Raw genomic sequence first — 12,401 nt, forward strand, 5'->3', positions numbered from 1 at the left:
GCCCATCTTTCCAGTCCATCTATATCATCCTGTAAGCGAAGACTTTCCTCCTCACTATTTACGGCACCACCAATTTTTGTGTCATCTGCGAACTTACTGATAATACCTCCGATATTGACGTCTAAATCGTTAATGTACACTGCAAACAGCAAGGTCCCAGCATCGATTCCTGCGGTACACCACTGGTCACAGGTTTCCAATCGCAAAAAAAACCCTTGACCATCACCCTCTACCTCCTGCAACTAAGCCAATTTTGGATCCAGTTTGCCAAATTGCCCTGGATCCCATGGGCTCTTACCTTCTTAACCAATGTCCCATGCGGGACCTTATTAAAAGCCTTACTGAAGTCCATGTGTTCCACATCAACTGCCTTACCCTCATGTACACATCTAGTCACATCCTTGAAAAAATCAGTTAATTTTGTTAGACACAATCTCCCCCTGACAAAGCCATGCTGATTATCCCTGATTAATCCCTGCCTCTACAAGTGGAGTTTAATCTTGTCCCTCAGATTTTTTTCCAATAGTTTCTTGACCACTGATGTGAAACTCATTGGATTGTAATTACCTGGTTTGTCCCTGCTACACTTCTTCAATAATGGTACCACATTCGCTGTCCTCCAGTCCTCTGGTACTTCTCCTGCAGCCAGAGAGGATTTGAAAATTTGTATCAGAGTCCCTGCGATCTTCTCCCTTGCCTCACGTAACAGCCTGGGGTGCATCTCATATGGGCCTGGGGATTTATCCACTTTTAAGCCCTCTAAAACAGCTAATATGTCCCCCCTTTCAGTGCTAAATTGTTCAAGCGTATCACAATCCCCCTCCCTGATCTCTACGCCTACATTGTCCTTCTCCAAAGTGAACGCTAGGGGAAAGTGTTAGGTCATGATGTCAGTGTAATCATCCACAATAATATCAAAGATGGAAAAGGCCTTGACATTCTGGTGGGAGATGTGTAACGGGATGGTGAGAGCTGATCCGCTGGCTGAGTCCATAATGGGAGGGGTGAGTTTGATGAGACGGATAGTGGAAGATTAGTGCTCAGCGGGTGCACTGGTGGGAGATTCGGTGAAAGATTAGGATGGGGCAATTGGGATTAATGCTAGTAATGAGCGATCGTCAAGTGCCTCGATGATCACTGTGGAGGATTCTGAGAGAGATAAAGTGGGAAGCTGGAGACTTACCCAATAAAACATAGACATGAGGAGTGATCAGGGGACATGTTGCATATTAGTTTAATTTGAGCTAAATGTATGATTAGCGTAAAGGATTCTCTGCATACGACAGTTGCTCTACGTTTACAAAAGGTACCTTACATTAAAAGCAAACTCAATCAAATCATCTCAGTTTGTCTTTAAAACAACCTGATTACCGAGACTGAGTGGAGAGAGGCTGGATTCACATGTGAGCCATATGTAGAAATCTTCCATTTTCCTCTTTATTTTAAAATCGTAGAAAGAACAGTAAAGGGATATTTCACTCCATTCTTCAGTTCCTCTCTAAACTTACTCTGGGTCACGGCGTAAATAAAAGTGTTTGTGCAGCAACTCAGGAGCTGAAACATAACTGCAAGTCGTTCTACAATGGGGGACATGTCTTCTGAAAAATTCCAGTACAGCAGACCAATTCTAGCATGCATCGTAGCCACCAGGAACAGAACCCATAGAAAGATAAAATTCCCCGATATTATAAAAAGTGAAGTGATTGATTTTCTTCTGTTCATTGTCTCTGGATCACTCTGACTCTCCCCACTGACCCAGTCCCGAAGTCTCTTGCGAATTCTGATGGTCACTAGAATGTGTCAGACAGTTATAACATTGAGCATCAGAATCAGAATAAATGGTACACACGGGGTGAAAATATAATGTAGAAATTCAATTGCTGCCCATACTGGTGAAAGCAGAACACTCCAGGGAATAATGCAGAGCCAGGGGGTTCATAAACTGATGTAGCTGCTTGAAAGCATAAAGTACCAGAAAATATTCGTTACACAGAGCAACACAGACATTGTTCCAATAATCACAGCTGCCGATTTCTCAGTGCAATATTTAGTTTTCAGTTTCTGGCCGCAAATGGCCACAAATCGATCAAAGGTGAAAGTGACAGTGAACCAGACAGAACAGTCCGTTGCTGCATAAAGTAGGACAGCGTGGATATTACACACTGGAATATCAAACAGAAAGTGAAACATTCTATGATAACTAATGGGAATTTGCCTCAGTATCAGATCTAAGATAATGACCAGTAGATCCGCTGCTGCCATGGCCACCAAGTAACGAGTGACACATTTGGAGAGACCACACTTTCCCCGAGACAGGATCACAATCGTCACTAAGTTAACTGTAAGGAAGAGGAAAAACAGGAACATTATACATCAGGATGGGAGCAGGAATATCAATATGGTGGATACATGGGTAGAATAAACTGAAAGCTCACTGCATCCCGTGATGGAATACAATGTGTTTGAATTTTATGATTAAAATAGCTTCTGCTACTGATCCATGACCGTGGGATATGATACAGTTTGGGTTCCTGTTTCAGATTCTTTATATTTAATCTCTGGCACGACACCAATCCACCTGTTTTTGTGAATTAAGATTCAGCCTTTTGATGATTTGGCAAATTTGGATCTCAAATTCATTATTGTCTCAAGTTTTTAATATATATTGTGAATAGTTGAGGCCTCAGAACAGGTCATCTTGGCACATTGCTCGCCACTTCCTTCCAACACAAATACATTCTGATTATCCAAACTCTCTATGTTCTACTGCATAACCAATCTTCAAACCAGGTCAATCTTTTGCCTTCAATTCCAGGAGCTTTATTTTTAACTGACAATCTCTGCTGTGGAATCATATCGACTGCCTTCATTCACAGCCATTCCAAAAAAAAAACTCAAGTGATAAGTTTAGCACTACTATAGTGTGCTTTTTGTAAAATTAGTGTAATTTATTAAGGGCTTTAGATTGTAGTGGGTCGTGTTTGGAGTAGACCAAGGCCCCGAGTGTAATTAGTATTTTTTAAAGGGAGTAACTGATTAATCTAAAGTAAGTCATGGCAGGAGAGCTCACACCTGTGATATGCTCCTCCTGCGCTATGTGGGAAATCAGGGACGCTTCCAGTGTCCCTGACGACCATGTGTGCAGGAAGTGTATCCATCTGCAGCTCCTGGCTACATGCATTACGGAGCTGAAGCTGCGAGTGGATTCACTGTGGAGCATCCGCGATGCTGAGGACGTCGTGGATTGCACGTTTACCGAGGTGGTCACACCGCAGGTAATGGCTGCACAGCAGAAAAAAGATGGGTGACCACCAGACGGAGTAGTAGGCGCAGGCAGGTAGTGCAGGAGTCCCCTGTGACCATCCCCCTCTCAAACAGATATACCACTTTGGATACTGTTGGGGGGATGACCTCCCAGGGGAAAGCAGCAACAGCCAAGTTCGTGGCACCACGGAGGGCTCTGCGGCACAGCAGGCGAGGAAAAGGGTTGGAAGAGCTATAGTGATAGGGGATTCTATCGTAAGGGGTGCAGATAGGTGTTTCTGTGGCCACAAACGAGAATCCTGGATGGTATATTGCCTCCATGGTGCTTGGGTCAAGAATGTCTCGGAGCGGCTGGAGGACATTCTGAAAGGGGAGGGTGAGCAGCCAGAGCTCGTGGTCCATATTGGTACGAATGACATAGGCATGAAAAGAGATGAGGTCCTGCAATGTGAATATAGGGAGTTAGGCAGAAGGTTAAAAAGCAGGACATCTGGGGTTGTAATCTCAGGATTACTCCCTGTGCCACGTGCTAATGAGGGTAGGAATAGGAGGATTAGGCAAATGAATGCATGCTGAAGAGCTGGTGTATGCAGGAGGGCTTCAGCTACTTGGATCATTGGGATCACTTCTGGTGCAGAGGTGACCTGTACAAGAAGGATGGGTTGCATCTAAACTGGAGGGGGACCAATATCCTTGCTGGGGGGTCTGCTAGCACTACTCGGGAGAGTTTAGACTAGTCTTGCAGGGGTGTGGGACCCAAAGTAGTAGTCTCTCAGATGAGATAGTTGAGGCAAATGTAGAGGTTGAAGCAAGCAAGTCCAGTAGGCAGGCCGGGAAGAGGCAGGACAGGGAGCGTGGAAGGTCTGGTAGGCTGAACTGCATTTACTTTCGTTTAGATTTAGTTTAGTTTAAAGATACAGTACTGAAACAGGCCCTTCGGCCCACCGAGTCTATGCCGACCATCAACCACCCATGCAGACTAATCCTACACTAATCCCATATTATTACCACATCCTCACCTGTCCCTATATTTCCCTACCACCTACCTATACTGGGGGCAATTTATAATGGCCAATTTACCTACCAACCTGCAAGTCTTTTGGCTTTTGGGAGGAAGCCGGAGCACCCGGAGAAAACCCACGCAGACACAGGGAGAACTTGCAAACTCCACACAGGCAGCACCCAGAATTGAACACGGGTCGCTGGAGCTGTGAGGCTGCGGTGCTAACCACTGCGCCACTGTGCCACCCTATGCAAGAAGGCTTCCAGGTAAGGCAGATGAACTCAGAGCATGGATTGGTAGATGGCATAGTGTTATTATAGCTATTACGGAAAGGTAGTTGAGGGATGGGCAGCTCAATGTTCAGGGGTATTGATCTTTCCGGCGTGACAGAGGTGGAAGTAAGAGAGGAGGGGGAGTTGCACTATTGATTAGGGAGAACATCACGGCAGTATTTAGAGAGGATATCCCGGGGGGAATGTCCAGCGAGGCCATATGGGTAGAACTTAGAAATAAGAAAGGGGTGATCACTTTGATGGGATGAGACTATCGCCCCCCCCCCACCCCCCCAAGTAGTCAGAGGGAAGTGGAGGAGCATATATGGAGGGAAATCACAGATCGGTGTAGGAATTATAGGGTTGTAATAGTAGGTGATTTTAACTTCCCTAATATTGACTGGGACTGCCTTAGTGCTAAGGGATCAAATGGGGAAGAATTTGTTAAGTGTGTCCAGGATAGTTTTCTGAAGCAGTATGTGGATGGCCCGACTAAAGAAGGGGCTTTTCTCGACTTCCTCTGAGGAAATGAGGATGAGCAGATGGTTGATGTGTCAGTGGGGGAGCACTTTGGGACCAGCGACCATAACTCTATTAGCTTCAAGATAGTTATGGAAAAGGATAGGACTCATCCTCAGGTTGAAGTCCTAAATTGGGGGAAGGCTAATTTCGATGGCATCAGACAGGAACTCTCAAATGTTGAATGGGAGAGGCTGTTTACAGGTAAAGGGACGTCTGGCACTGGGAGGCTTTTAAAAGTGAGATAGGAAGAGTTCAGGGCTGACATGTTCCTGTTAGATGGAAGGGCAAGGCTGGCAAGTTTAGGGAACCTTGGTTGACGAGAGATATTGAGGGTCTGGTCAGGACAAAGAAGGAGGCACATGTCAGGTATTGGCAGCTGGGATCGAGCGAGTCCCTCGAGGAGTATAGGGGATGTAGGACTACACTTAAGAAGGAAATTGGAAGGGCTAAAAGGGGCCATGAGGATTCCCTGGCAGCAGAGATAAAGGAGAATCCTAAAAGCTTCTGTAAGTGTATTAAGAGTAAAAGGGTATCTCGGGAGAGAGTAGGTCCCCTGAAGGATCAGTGTGGCAATTTATGTGTGGAGCCATGGGAAATGGGCGAGTTCTTAAATGAATATTTCTCTTGCGTTTTTAGCGTGGAGAAGGTCATGAAAGCTGATGAGTTCAAGGGAGGGAACACCGACACCCTGGAGCATATCAACATTACAAAGGAGGAGGTGTGGGAGGTTTTGAAGCGCATTAAGGTGGATAAATCCCCAGGGCCTGACCAGGTGTATCCGAGGATGCTATGGGAAGCAAGTGAGGAGATTGCTGGGGCCCTGGCAGAGATTTTTGTATCATTGTTAGCCACGAGTGAGGTACCGGAAGACTGGAGGATAGCTAATGTTGTGCCTTTATTTAAGAAGGGAAACAGGGATCAGCCAGGGAACTACAGGCCGGTGAGCCTTACATCAGTGGTAGGAAAATTATTGGAAAGGATTCTGAGAGACAAGATTCATATGCATCTGGAAAGGCATGGTCTGATTAGGGATAGTCAGCATGGCTTTGGTGCATGGGAAATCATGTCTCATGAATTTGATTGAGTTTTTCGAGGAGGTCACCAAGAGGATTGATGAGGGCTGGGCGATGGACATTGTCTACATGGACTTTAGCAGATCTTTGACAAGGTCCCGCATGGTAGGCTGGTCCAGAAGGTTCGAACACATGGGATCCAGGGTGAGCTAGCAAATTGGATAGAAAATTGGCTTGGTGATAGGAGGCAGAGGGTGGTAGTGGAGGGTTGTTTTTCAGATTGGAGGCCGGTGACCAGTGGTGTGCCGCAGGGACCGGTGCTGGGCCCTCTGTTAGTTGTCATATATATTAATGACTTGGATGTGAATGTAAGGGGCATGATTAATAAGTTTGCAGATGACACCAAAATTGGTGGTAGCGTGGACAGTGAAGAAAGTTGACTAAGGTTACAACAGGATATCGATCGACTGGGAAAGTGGGCAAGGGAGTGGCAAATGGAATTTAACGCAGGCAATTGTGAAGTGATGCATTTTGGGAAGTTAAACCAGGGCAGGACATATACAGTGAATGGCAGAGCACTGGGGAGTGTTGTTGAGCAGAGAGATCTTGGGGTGCAAGTACATAGTTCCCTGAAATTGGCAACACAGGTAGACTGGGTGGTGAAGAAGGCGTATGGCATGCTTGCCTTCATTGGCCGAGGCACTGAGTACAAGAGTTGGGACGTCATGTTTCAGTTGGACATAATGTTGGTTAGGCCGCATTTGGAGTACTGTGTGCAGTTCTGGCCTCCACACTGCAGGAAAGATGTGATTAAGCTAGAGAGGGGGCAGAAAAGATTCACAAGGATGTTGCCTGGTTTGGAGGGCTTGAGTTATAAAGATAAATTGGAGAGGCTGGATCTGTTTTCCCAGGAGTGAAGGAGGCTGAGAGGGGACATGATAGATGTATATAAAGTTATGAGAGGCATAGATAGGGTAGCAGCCCCGACGAACAAATTTCTCTGCAGCACCTGTGGAAGAGCCTGTCACTCCAGAATTGGCCTTTATAGCCACTCCAGGCGCTGCTTCACAAACCACTGACCACCTCCAGGCGCGTATCCATTGTCTCTCGAGATAAGGAGGCCCAAAAGAAAGAAAAGAAAGAAAGATAGGGTAGATAGCCAGAGTCTGTTTCTCATGGTAGGGATGACTACAATGAGAGGGCATAGATTTAAGGTGAGAGGGGGGGAGGTTTAAAGGGGATCAAAGGGATAAGTTTTTGACACAAAGAATAGTGGGTATCTGGAATGAGCTGCCTGAGGAGGTGGTGAAGGCAGGAACAATAGCGACATTTAAGAGGCATCTGGACAGGTACTTGAATGAGAAAGGCATAGAGGGATATGGAATTAATGCAGGCAGGTGGGATTAGTATAGATAGGCATTATGGTCGGCATGGACGCGGTGGGCCTAAGGGCCTGTTTCTATGCTGTACGACTCTATGAGTCTTTTATTGTTTTCTCATATACTTGTCTTGTTTCTGTTAATTTTAGTGAGTTCCAGTCCTTGATTCATTGTGGAATGTAAGCTATATTATCCTCTTGCTCTGCTGTGAAGACTGACACAAGGCAATTATGCAACAAGCCTGGAATTTCCTTCCTTTCATTGTCTTTCACATCAGCTTTTTTCAGCTTTTACTTATCTTTTTTTTTACCGTTTTTGTTGTTCTTCATCTTTTTGACTGTTCCCTCAACCTACTCTATTCTTTAAATTTTTGTGTGTTCTTTCCTTTAGCTTTAGGTTATCTGTCACCTCTTTTGTCGACCACTGTGACCCTGGCTCCTGCTCCTGATCAGTGACACTGGGATACAGGTCACAATTTAGTGCAGCCATTTGGAGTGGACATGGAGGTCGTGGGTGGGGTGTGGGTGGTAGAATAGTATTGGACAAGTCTCCCCCGAAATCCGACATTGTGACATCGGTTCTGGATCTAGTCAGTGTTGGGAAAGCGTCAAGGCAGCATCACCGCCCCGATGCAACAGGAATGTACAACATGTTGTTTCAATGCATTTGCCTGTAATTTTTATGATTCATTGTGGGGCTTGGGATTAAATGGACCATGGATGGCCCTGACTTGCCTTCAGGACACTGGCCATTGAATGCTGCTGGCACCGAGACAGGGACTCACTTCCGCAATGGATCGGCAGCCATGATCAGCACTGTCCAGGGGATGAAGGGGGAGTGGAGCCCATTGCTAACCTACAGTGCTGTACACTCTGCATGGTGGGGCAGAGTCTCGGGTGTTGAGCATGGGTTGGCAGGGTGTCAGGTGATCTGCAAGAGGGTGCTGGGTATTGGATGTTCAGCAAGGGGATGGTGGATGTTGGGTGACCTGCAAGAGGGGCTTGGTTTTGGATGGCAGTAAAGGGTGCTCTAACTGCTGGGTGAGAGGGTCGACTATCATCAAGGGTGGGCACTGAGGCCCATTAGGCAGTCTGCCAGGAGAAGTCTGTGAGAAATGATTTACACAGCAAAATTCCAGGGACTGTAATGAAAAGCTTTTGTTGTAATTGAAATTTAATTTCACATAAACTGTCTGTTGTATAATTTTTTGGAGTTAGCATATTCTGTCTCCTTGTAAGATTTTTCTTTACAGTCTTTGTCCTTTCAGGAGTTTCAGGAGTAGTGAGTGATGCAGACACAGTACCAACAAATCAGCTCGAAGCCTTGAAAGCTGCTATGGACAAGCTGATGGGTAGTGAATGTACATTTTATTTCCCTTTTGGTCCAAACCTTTACATTTAAAGGTATGACAGTAGACAGGCAATGGCTAGCATTTAAAGAGCTAATACATGCTTTGCAACAACTATACATTCCATTGAACACAAAAACCCGACAGGAAAAATGATCCAAACCATGGCTAACAAGTAAATTAAATATTGCATGAGGCCAAAGGAATGGGCTTATCACTTTGCCAAAAAAGTAGTAAGCCTGAAGAATGGAGGCTTTTTAGAATTCATCAAAGGAGGACCAAGAAACTGATAAAGAAAGGGAAAATGGAATATGCAAGTAAACTAATGAGGAACTTAAAAATGGAGTGTAAAAGTTTTTATATGTATGTAAAAAGGAAAAGATTAACAAAGAAAAATGGGGGCCCATTACAGGGAGAGACAGGGAAATTTATAATGGGCAATAAGGAAATGGCAAAGAAACTAAACAAATACTTTGTGTCTGTCTTCACAGAGGAAAATATAAAAAGCCTCCCAGAAATTCTGCAGAGCCAAGGTACTAGTGAGAATGGGGAACTGAAAAAAAGCATATCCGTAAAAAAAAGTACTGGAGAAATTATTGAGACTGAAAGTTGGTAAATCCTCTGGACTTGATGAACGACATCCCAGAGTGTTGAAAGAGGTGGCTGAAGAGACAGTGGATGTGTTGGTGATCATCGTCCAAAATTCTATAGATTTTGGAACAGTTCTTTCAGATTGGAAGGTTGCAAATGCAATGCCACTATTTAAGAAAGGAGGGAGAGAGAAAACCAGGAACTACAGACCGGTGTGCCTGATGTCAGTAGCAGGGAAAATGCTTGAATCTATTGTAAAGGATGTGGTAACAGCACACTTAGAAGATAATGGTAGGATTGGGCAGGGTCAAGACAGATTTATAGATCAGGCAACCTGACATCTGTAGTGGGAAAATTTTAGAGTCCATTATCAAAGATTTTATAGCAGAGCACTTTGAGAACAGTGGTGGAATCGGGCAGAGTCAGCATGGATTTACGAAAGGGAAATCATGCTTGACAAATCTACTCGAATTCTTCGAGGATGTAACTGGTAGAGTTGATGAGGGGGTGCCAGTGGATGTGGTTTATTTGGACTTTCAGAAGGCTTTCGACAAAGTCCCACATAAGAGATTAGCGCTTAATAGTAAAGCGCATGGGATTGGCGGTAGTTTATTGCGATGGATAGAAAATTGGTTGGCGGAAAGGAAACAAAGAGTAGGGATAAATGGGTCTTTTTTCGAATGGCAGGCAGTGACCAGTGGGGTACTGCAGGGACCCCAGCTATTCACAATATACATTAATGATTTGTTTGAGGGAACTAGATGTAATATCTCCACATTTGCAGATGGCACAAAACTGGGTGGGCGGGTGAGTTGTCAGGAGGATGCAGAGAGGCTTCAGGGTGATTTGGACAAGTTGAGTGAGTGGGCTAATGCATGGCAAATGCAGTATAATGTGGATAAATGTGAGGTTATCCACTTTAGTAGCAAAAACTGGAAGGCAGTAGGGGTAATGGAGGAGTGGACCAGAGTGTCGCGGAGGGAATGATCCCTTTGGAATGCTGACAGGGGAAGGGAGGAGAAGATGCATTTGGTAGGTGGCTGCAGGTGGTGGAAATGGCGGAGGATGATCCTTGCATATGGAGGCTGATGGGGTGGAAAGTGAGGACAGGGGGAACCCTGTCGCTGCTCTGGGAGGGAGGGGAAGGTGTGAGTGTAGAGGTGTGGGAAATGGGCTGGACACAGTTGATGGCACTGTCGTACACAATGGGGGAAATCCTCGGTTGAGGAAAAAGAAAGACATATCAGAAGTGCTGTCGTGGAAGGTCGCATCATCAGAGCAGATGCGTCGGAGACGGAGAAAATGGAAGAATGGAATGGAGTGTTTACAGGAGGCAGGGTGTGAAGAAGTGTAATCGAGGTAGCTGTGGGAGTCGGTGGGCTTATAATGGATATTAGTAGACAGCCTATCCCCAGAGTTGGAGACAGAGAAGTCGAGGAAGGGAAGGGAAGTGTCAGAGATGGACCATGTAAAGGTGAGAGAAGGGTGGAAATTAGAAGCAAAGTTGATAAAGTTTTCCAGTTCCTGGCGGGAGCAGGAAACGGCACCGATACAGTCATCAATGTCCCGGAAGACGAGTTGGGGGAGGGGCCTGAGTAGGACTAGAACAAGGAATGTTTGACATATCCCACAAATTGACAGGCATAACTAGGACCCATGTGGGTACCTCCAGCAACACCTTTCACTTGAAGGAAGTGAGTGGAGTTGAAGGAGAAGTTGTTCAATGTGAACAAGTTCAGCCAGGCGGAGGAGGTTGGTGGTGGATGGGGACTGGTTGGGCGTCTGTTCAGGGAAGAATTGGAGAGCCCTCAAACCATCCTGGTCGGGGATGGAGGTGTAGAGAGATTGGACGTCTATGGCAAAGAAGAGGCGGTTGGGGCCAGGAAACTGGAAATTGTCAGAATGACGTAGGGTGTCAGAACAGTCATGGATGCAGGTGGGAGGAAACTGGACCAGCGGAAAAAAGATAGTGTCAAGATAGGAAGAAATAAGCTCAGTGGGGCAGGAGCAGGCTGACACAATGGGTCTGCCGGGACAGTCCTGTTTGTGGATTATGGGAAGGAGGTAGAAGCAGGCTGACCGGGGTTGCAGGACTATGAGGTTGGAAGCTGTGGAGGGAAGATCTCCAGAACAGATGAGGTCAGTGACAGTCCTGTGGGCAGTCGCTTGATGTTCGGTGTTGGGGTCATGGTCCAGGGGGAGGTGGGAAGAAGGGTCTGAAATTTGGCGTTGAGCCTCTACAAGGTAGAGGTCGGAACACCACACAACAACAACACCACCCTTGTATCTCAAAAATACTCCCTTTCAGGATCAATCTCGTTAAGTGATCATTGTTGATGAATATACAGCAAGGAAACATGAATCTGGAGCCCCCTGAATGACAATGACAATGACCTAAACAAGGTCAAAGTACCATCATGGAAGGGCAGTTAGTTAATGACTGACCAATTAGATGAACAGAAATGGGGTTTTACCGACTATGGCACAGAACCAAGCTGGGAAAGGTGTATAAAGTAAGAACTTGTAAGACCCCAAAAGCACGCATCATCATCCAAACGAAGACAGAAGATAGACTTCAATCAAGAGACAAGGCATCGCAGTTAACCGGAGGTTGAGGACCGGTGTTCCATCGTGAACACAACTGCTCACCACTGCCCTTTGCTAAGTATCATGATTTTGTGCTTATTGTAGAAAATGTAATAAAGTCTGTAAAGCTTGTGAAAAACTACTCGTATCCATGTGGTTTTGTAGCTGGTCTGAGCGCTAAGTCCCTTTTAGATCTGCTCTCCCAACTTAGACAGTAGTTGTAATTGACCAAGTCTTCCAATTAAATTGAAGCAAACTCCAGATCTTACAAGTGATGCCGAAACCCTGGACTTTGACAAGTACATAAACGGAGGGAGTTAAAGCAAGTTTCACAAATTTCGGAACATTGTTTGGCCAGTCATAATTCTTACGGGGATAATCTCTTAGGAAGGGTGGTAGATTAAACTGACCCAGTGGTGTCTC

This window comes from Heterodontus francisci, chromosome 40, assembly GCF_036365525.1.
Source record: "Heterodontus francisci isolate sHetFra1 chromosome 40, sHetFra1.hap1, whole genome shotgun sequence".
In the NCBI taxonomy this organism is placed as follows: Eukaryota; Metazoa; Chordata; class Chondrichthyes; order Heterodontiformes; family Heterodontidae; genus Heterodontus; species Heterodontus francisci.